The sequence below is a fragment of the Hippoglossus hippoglossus genome, chromosome 9 (genome assembly GCF_009819705.1).
Source record: "Hippoglossus hippoglossus isolate fHipHip1 chromosome 9, fHipHip1.pri, whole genome shotgun sequence".
Classification (NCBI taxonomy): Eukaryota; Metazoa; Chordata; class Actinopteri; order Pleuronectiformes; family Pleuronectidae; genus Hippoglossus; species Hippoglossus hippoglossus.
In genome coordinates, this window is record NC_047159.1 from 6813633 (window position 1) to 6822262 (window position 8630).

General features: G+C 42.3%; 1 long non-coding RNA gene across 1 annotated transcript; it reads right to left on the reverse strand.

The window, feature by feature from the left end:
- Positions 1-444: 444 nt before the first annotated feature.
- Positions 445-5953, reverse strand: LOC117768066. The gene is made up of 2 exons (XR_004615003.1): positions 4633-5953; positions 445-832 (listed from the first exon to the last, which is right to left on the reverse strand). It is a non-coding gene; the product is annotated as an uncharacterized LOC117768066 (long non-coding RNA).
- Between the last annotated feature and the right edge of the window lie 2677 nt (positions 5954-8630).

Here is an 8630-nt window from a genome sequence, read left to right on the forward strand (position 1 = left end):
GAATCAATTTCCATGACATGTGGTGGTGGTGGGGGGGGGCACGGGCCTAGAAAGAACAAATTTAGGATATATTTTTTCCCTTTCTTGAACATGGTGAGATAAAGCATTAGCCTTGGTTGAGGAACGTCTTCTATTTCATATCATTTATATCAAGTTATCACGCAAATGGAATCCATTGTAGATGGTAAGATTTTGGGATTTCATGCAGAACTGTGCCAGGGATCGAATTACTGACTTTCTGGTTAGCGGACGACCCGATATAACCCTCTAAGTCATAGCTGCCCCCCCATAACCCAATTATGCTTTCACACATTGCTTGCATGGCATTCGTAGGTGTTCTTAGATGAGAAAATATTGGATACAGGATTGGAACTGCTCCCTAAAACTCTTTCATCAGCTTCTTTTTTTTAACTTCACATGTAACCAACCAAGTGCGAGACCATAAAAGTGTCAATTAGTTATGATTTATTATTGGATGAAACGAAGGAACAAGCCAGTATGTTCTCATTATCCTAGGAAAGGGTTTCACTCAAATGTAATTGGTCTTCACAATAGTGCAAGAACACAAACCCTGAAGCTCTCCCACAGAGTCACACAGAGCATCACTGTTGATAATATTGAACTGTATGATTCACTGTGCCCCGACACACACACACACACACACACACACACACACACACACACACGCACACACACACACACCGCCTCTGATGCTGCTCGGACCATTGTCGTTTCTTCTGTGGCCGTTTCATGGTGTCAGAGGTGTAGGCTGAGACTTTCTCATGGGAACGAGCCAGACAAGAATGAGGAATGCAAAGAAATGCCCTCCGAGCTGAAAGAAAGTGAAAAAAAAAACTGTAATCTGCTGAGAATAGGATTTATGTAATTCTCACATGTTACAAAAGAATACGCTTGCCCTCTCCGTCTACGCTGAATTTCTAACGAGACACGTTGATTAAACTGCTTGAAATCAGCTTAAACATTTTGTACTACACAAACACAGTCTGGGCAGGAGACGGCAGGCTGCACATAGAGATGCTGTGTGTGGCGTGGAGGGTATTTTATAACGTTTTTTATGATTTTTATGTTTTTTTTCTGAATTTACATTGTGCTTATTTAGATTTGAAGGAGAATTTCAGGTCTAATTTATCAGTGACGGTTACTGGGACTGGGCGAGACTCTTTGACGTGCCTCGTTCCTGTGGGTGTGAGTGTGTCAGCCCTTTATCAGCCTTCTAAATGTTTGTTTTTCACTTCTTAACCACAGAGTGACACCATGCGTTTGCTGGACAATGGCCTTTACAGACCATGTGTGACTTAAAGCTAGTTCCCTGCTCGTATGATTACATTCTATTTCGCCTGCGTGCATAACAAAGATAATCCGCTTTACGACAAAGTCACACGACAAAACATTTACTAATGTTTTTAATGCTGTCTAATCTGCATGTGGTGGTTCTTGGCTGCTTTAGTAACATGGACAGGTTTAAGTTGAAACAACTCACTAAAGTCTTATGAGACTATGAAACATGGACGTTGGTCTTTTTTATGGCGTGGAATCAGGACAGAGACGCATTTTACCACCGCCAGGCCAAATCCATGAAATGCATTTGTTTTTGAAGTCATATGGTTTGATTCCTATGATCAGAAGATCTTTAGTTTTACAGTGGATCAAACACAGTGGATTGTCTACAGGCCGAGTCGGTGCAGCAGCAGACAGATCCCACCTCAAAGGGAACTTCACTTTTCATCAGAGCCACACTGGTGTGGAATGAGGATTTACTGTTAATCTTTTAATACCAGCAGCATATTTCAAAGACACATTTGTTGAAGACAGTGGGGAGGGGCAGTGTAAGTGCACAGAGGTCATACACTCATCGCACATTGAAATCTCTTAAATGTGGCGACTTAAAATAATAATTAAGTCACATTTTTATTGTAAAGGTTTATGGGTTCCTTATCATTTCCAAGTAAAGTTTTCTGAAAATATGTACAGTATTTTGTAATGTTTGCAGTATTTTTTATAGTTTGTAAGGACATTTTCAATTTGCATCTTTAAAAAAAAACGTTAGAGGAACCGTTGGAAAAGTTTTTTCCACTTGACCGGGGTGGAAATGTTGATATATAGACAATTGCAGCAACATAGCAAATTATGTCAAATGGAACATGGTCTGTATTTATTTAATTTATTTTATAAATACACTATATATTATTTCTACGTGCAGCACTTTCACAGACGACAGGGGTAATTTGGGGTTTACTGCACCGACCTGCTGGTTAGAGGACGACCCGCTTTACCTCCTGAGCCACAGCCGCCCCTATGTCACACATTGAGTTGAGATTTAACGTTTCTCAAATAAATACTTTGAATCAACATAAACAAATATTTCCAATAGGTTTGTCAGGTTTGGATGGTGATTACACACAAATTGGTGCAAAGCAATCCTGGTGCGTTTGCATGGGCAGATATGAACCATTGTGCAGTTCAGTTGCAGTGAGATTCCACTAAAAGGCAAAATGCAATAAAATACAAGTAACCATAAAATTCAATTTGCATTTGGTTCTCCTCACAGTCGGCGTCTGTGCGAGCTCATATAATTAACTTCTCCTTCTTCAAAATTCTTGACAATTAGAGAAAAGGCTTTGTGGTTATCAGCAGCCCTGCCTGTAACTCCTCTCCTTTTTTTCCGTTTACTTATTTCGGTGCAATATTGTGCAATATTAAACCAAATCACACGATTATAAAAATGAACACAATTAATTGTTTTTAAATTGCCCTTGTCAGCTGAGCATGCTGAGCAACTAGAGATAATCTTGTAGTGGGATCACAGCAGCAGCATGTTCTGACCTTTGAGGTCTTTACACATTATAACATGAGCACTCTGTACTCGTGGTTTCCACATTTTGATCTAAACTACTCATCTGTAAAGTTCTCCGTCTGTATATCCATGGTTGTGATGATGTTGTGGTGACAAACTGTTTCTGCAACCAGACAGATAGACAGACAGACAGACAGACAGACAGACAGGCAGAGAGACAGACAGACAGACAGACAGGCAGAGAGACAGACAGACAGACAGACAGACAGAGAGACGGACAGACAGACAGACAGGCAGAGAGACAGACAGACAGACAGACAGACAGACAGACAGACAGACAGGCAGAGAGACAGACAGACAGACAGACAGACAGACAGACAGACAGACAGACAGAGAGACAGACGGACAGACAGACAGACAGACAGACAGACAGACAGACAGACAGGCCTGCCGAAAACGCCAAAACACACACAGACTCAAGGTAATACCAGCTTGTCATGCCTGGTACCACTGAATAAATATTTGGATTCGTGAAGACAGAGCTGCTCCATCAAGGACATTATTATATAAGCTGTATCATTAAACCCTGTGGTACTTCATATTGTAAAAATATGGTATAAACGGAGATTATCCAACTCTGCAAACATCTTCTGGTGCACAGGACGTGTCCTGTATGTGTCTGGCAGTAATAACAGTAACAGTAATAATACACACTAGAGGACAATGACTGTCTTCTGTCCAAAAGTACATCTGCTCTAAATGCTCCAGATAAAAAGAATCGAACAATGAGAAGCAGACTGTCCCTGGTTGTTCTGCTTGTTTGATTAGAAACAGGAGAACGTTATTGAACTTGTGCCACAATTGAATTTAAGCTTCTTTTATCAATTACAAGCATATGTCGTATTTTTACATTCTTCATATAACAGCACTGTTGGTTACTAAAATATATTGGATGTTGTAGTTTAGGTTACACTCCTGTGCTCAACACAAAACTGTCGCCAAGCACCATCTCCAAATGTCACATTAGCTTTGCACAGGAGTTCCACCCTGTATTGTGGCCTTGAGGCGTGAATCATCAGCGAAAGAAGGAGGCACACCCTGCTAGAAGCGGAGACTCACCAGGTGATAGAGTTTGGCAAAGAACCATGGGAACTCAATTTATGCTGATGTTTTGAATGAATTCCTGAAGATGAATTTGCTGGCTCCATTCCACTCGTAGGGACTTTAAATCTGCAGTAATCAATATTTACTGATTGTCTTTGTGTAAACTTGACATAAAAAGTTGTTGTTTAACTCTTTGAATAATCCCATTACAGACGCCACAGTGCCAGTGACCCAGCTGTGTGTGACATCACGGACTGTCTAGACTTTTCATTATCACATTTTTGTTGAACTTGCTGGTGTCGTTAGAGATTTTTGGGAAGCTGTGCAATACCACAGTGGAGTTTCATTTTAGAAGGAAATTATGTAATATTAAACTACAGTAAATCAGACAGAACTTGTGATGAAGGCTGAGGAAAAAAGCTGACCAGTGAACATGTTGGCTTTGGTAATTAATGAACTTGCTGGGACCACTACATGTTTCACATGTATGTAGTATTATCATTCTGTTTCTCTGTAATTGTACAGGTACCACAGTTTTACTCTAGTTGTTACTGTCAACTTGTGTGAGCTTGACTTGTATTACTGTCATCCGCCTTTTCCTATCAAATCTCTTTCCCCATCACTGAGTTTCTCCTCCGTATCAGATTAGGAGAAATCCTCCCAAGCAGGCTTATGTTACTTTAAACACAGACTTGTTATTAAGAAGATCTCACCTCTCAACCTTTCCATCCTCCTGATGTATGGGAACTGACCCCATGAGCTTTACTGTGTGTTGTGGTTTTCTGTGGGAATCTGTGTTGACTAAGGAACAGACACAGCCATGTCCTGGCTTGATATGGATTATGCAATCCCTGGAGGCTGGTGATGGTGTTCTCACCTCAAATTACAGTCGCAGTGGGACATCTGTGCACATACCCTCACACACTTACCCTCACACACGGCCCTGAACACGACTACAACCCTCTCCAAAGAGAAAAGGATTAAAGGTGACCATAAACGGGAAGCACTCCTGTTCAGCGCAAACACAGACACAGTCATGAGCAGAATGGACTGGGGGGGGGGGTTTGAGGGATTTCCCCCGGGATTGTGTATTTTGTGAATGAATGAGTCGCACACAATGGCGTGACACACCAGCTCAAGAGATACAAGGACGAGAGCTTTAGGAGAAGAAAAAGATGACAGAAGAGCACACACCAACAAATGCGAAACCACTTCTTCCTGCGGCGGTTGGTTGTTAGTCATGAAATAGTATTTCAGAAGGAATGAAAAGGAACCAGGGAAACTGAAAGAGAGAGAGAGCGGGGGAGAGAAAAGAGCACAAACGTGTTGATTGGCTCAGGACGGGGTGCCTGATTCTCGGCCCATTGTGATTGGCTGAGAGGTATGGCCTCACCTTAAAAGAGGGTTACTCCAGTTCAATGACATTGAGATTTCCTATACGTGTGTGCATGTGATGGCGTGGTGGAAAACTGAGCATTCACCACAAAGACATGCCTTTCAAATCAGCAGCATGTGTGGGCATCGATCGCTGCACATTCCTGAACACTTTTATTTCCTTTACTGTGAGAACATTTCTAAAAGCTGTAAATCAGGATCCAGGATTCTCTGGAATAAACGGAAGCTCAAAGAATCAAATAACCAAATAACTTCCCTCTCAGTTCCACCGAATGTGACAGGCATCACCAAGGACCTTAAAATCAGACTCTAAACAAAATTCATTTGTAGGCATGTACACATTCCTACTCTGTGTAGCGGAGCCAACCCCCTCATGCCAACTCCAACCATAACCCTGACCCTTTCCCCATCTCCTCCACCAAAACTTCACACTGACCCTAATCCCCTGGACCGTGACCCGATGCTCTCTTTGAACGTTAGCCACTGAGGGCGTGACACATGACCAAACAAAGGGACTTTGTTTCAAATCCAACTCAAGCCCTGAGTGAGAGAGATTTGCCCACCAACCCGGAGATGTTACAAGAGAGAGGGACAACCCACTTAAGGAATCCGGGATAGAAAAGTCTGTAACGCCAAAGATGTTTGCTGTACGACTCAAGTTCCCCATTCAACCCGATCGTCTACTTTGAAACCAGACCAATTTAAAAATGTTGGGGTTGTTCGGTTCAGTCGTTCATTATCCTTGAAACTTGACTTGAATTAATGTGATAAGATAACGTGTGCAAATTCAGCTGGTTTATTGCACAGGAAAAAAAATTGTTTGTACTTCTATTGCACTTGTAAAAGGCTCTAAATCTCCCACCTGAAGGAAACGTTTCAAACTCACAGTGCACGTGGTGATTTGTGAAATATTCTTTTCCACTGCTGTGTTCACAGATCAGATTCTCCTGGATTTCTACGGACATTATACCAGGAGGCCAGGTGGAGAAAGTCCACAGAGACTGCGGAGTGTCTTACTCGGACATTTGCGTTGCACCTGGTGAAACTACAGAGGAACCACGGAGTTCAGAGCATGTCTCCAAAGCAGCTTTACCGATAGTGAGCCTCTTTAAGGTTCCCAACAACGAACCAGATTCACCAGTAGAGAAAACTTACACACAGCACCTTTAAGTCTCTGATGGGAAAACCCAAACCTTGATATAAAGTCACTAAGCCAGGACTTTAAAACCTGAAATAATAACTTTGAAGTGGGCTGTCTTTAAAACACGAGGCCGGTCTTGTGTCTTCTCTTCTCCACAGTGTGTCTTCACCGCAGGGAGGCAGGATGCTTGTAAACTGAGTTTAACATAACATGTTCTCCTTGAAGTTTTCAGAACTGGTTGGATGTTTCCAACAATAACAGAGAGACAAGATTGACTGATCCCAACCATCGCTGTTTAATATCAAATCTAAAAGTGAGCATCTATTATGGATGCGTGGTCATAAAGGAGTGTTTATTCTGTTGCCTCATAATCATTGTTTACCATTGGTGTGGCCTCCTTGTGTTTGTAGTGGGCGACTTGTTTTATCAGGAAAATAATGACTTATAACGTCTAAAATATTTCAGTGGTATCATGGAGGCCAGGTTAAGTTCACGGAACAATGACACAGACGTCTTTTGTTTCTGAGATCAGGCCGGTTAACGTGTAGAGTAACAGGCGCCCCTTGACTCACCCATCTCCCACTCCCATGTGTGGAGTAGTGGAGATGAGAGGAGGGTGAGGAGCATATTTTAATGTCTGTTACTGGAAGGAGGGACTGAGCTGCAGGGCTTCGACGAGACAGCTGGAGAACACATGAGCCTGCAGCTGTCCACCTCTGTATAATATGAATGACGTGTGTGTGTGCTTCTCACACTCATAAAACGACAGACACACACACACACACACACCCACACCTACACGCACACACCCACCTCATTCCATTGTGGACACATCTCAATGGTTAATGCTAAACTAAATATAACAGAGTGTTGACTGTTTGTGTCTTTAATCGCTCATCCCATGAGTCTTACCGACCATGACAATGCACCACAAAGTATAAATGGACTAAATGGCGAAGTCACGAAGCTTTCTTGGCCAGACACCAGTCTCTGAGGTGGACCTCAAACTAGATGGCCCCTCACAACCTGAAAGTTTTCCTGGAGGTTGTTGGAGATTATAAAAAAACACAGTTACTCTGAAAATATCTTTCTTTTAGAATAACTGACGATGGCCTTTACAAATTTTCCTCCATGTCAGATTGTACTGGTGAGAAAAACCTGATACCGAAAAAAAAAATACTTTTCTGATAACTGCACAGAGTAAACTCTTGTAACCTTGAGACATTTGGGTCCAAGATGAAAGACCGACTCTGATTGTGTGGATAGAGAGTATGAACACACCCTCACGTTTTGTAAGCTGCATAGTTAATGACAGGAGAACCGGAGATGATGAGAATCACCTGAGGCTTAACTTCAACAAAGGACATTCTGCAGGCGGTGGCAGAGTGTGTGTTGCTGGATTTACGTGTCTGGTGACTTTTCATTTTCTTACGTGTGATTGCTGTGAAAAAGAATAAACAGTGCATGTTATATCTGAAGTCCTCTGACGTGATTTAAATATAATTAGAGTTTATAGAGCCTCTTTAACAGCTGTGGAATTCCTGCCTGTTGCCTCATGCACTATCATGTGCAACGGCACGATGTAAACATACAATGACCTAATTCACGCTAATACTTGCACTTTGAGCGACTGGGGTTTAGTGCTATAATGAGCAGGAGAGGCCTTTCACAATAATTACATGGTAAACACAACCTGCCTGTGTCAGCCTAAAGGAGTGACTTGACACTTTGAACACCGGTGGGTTGGCCGGTAAGGACACAGGAAAGTTCCATTGTTTTCAGTAAATCCATTCCATGTCCAGGGTTGTTAGCGCACATGTGGAGTGACTCAGTCATTCTTTTCCCTCACAACTTCCTCATCTCTGTATCTCTGACGATAGATAAGGAGGAGACAAGACAACCAGCTCAAGGTCCTGGGGAGAGTTCTGAGAGGAACTTATAATATTTTATGGCTCTGAAACTGACATGGATTCAAATGGGTCATCAGAGACAATATGAATGGGGAAGGTAGTAAACAAATGTCTAATCCAATGGAAAGATGGTGCCTTTGCTTATAAAGACATCAGGCTGCTCAAAATTAGCATAATGCCTAACTAGCCGCTAGTTAGGCACGCCCACTCACAGAGCCAGGTAAAGAGAGAGTGGAGGCTTTCCTGTACGTGCTGAAACTGATCG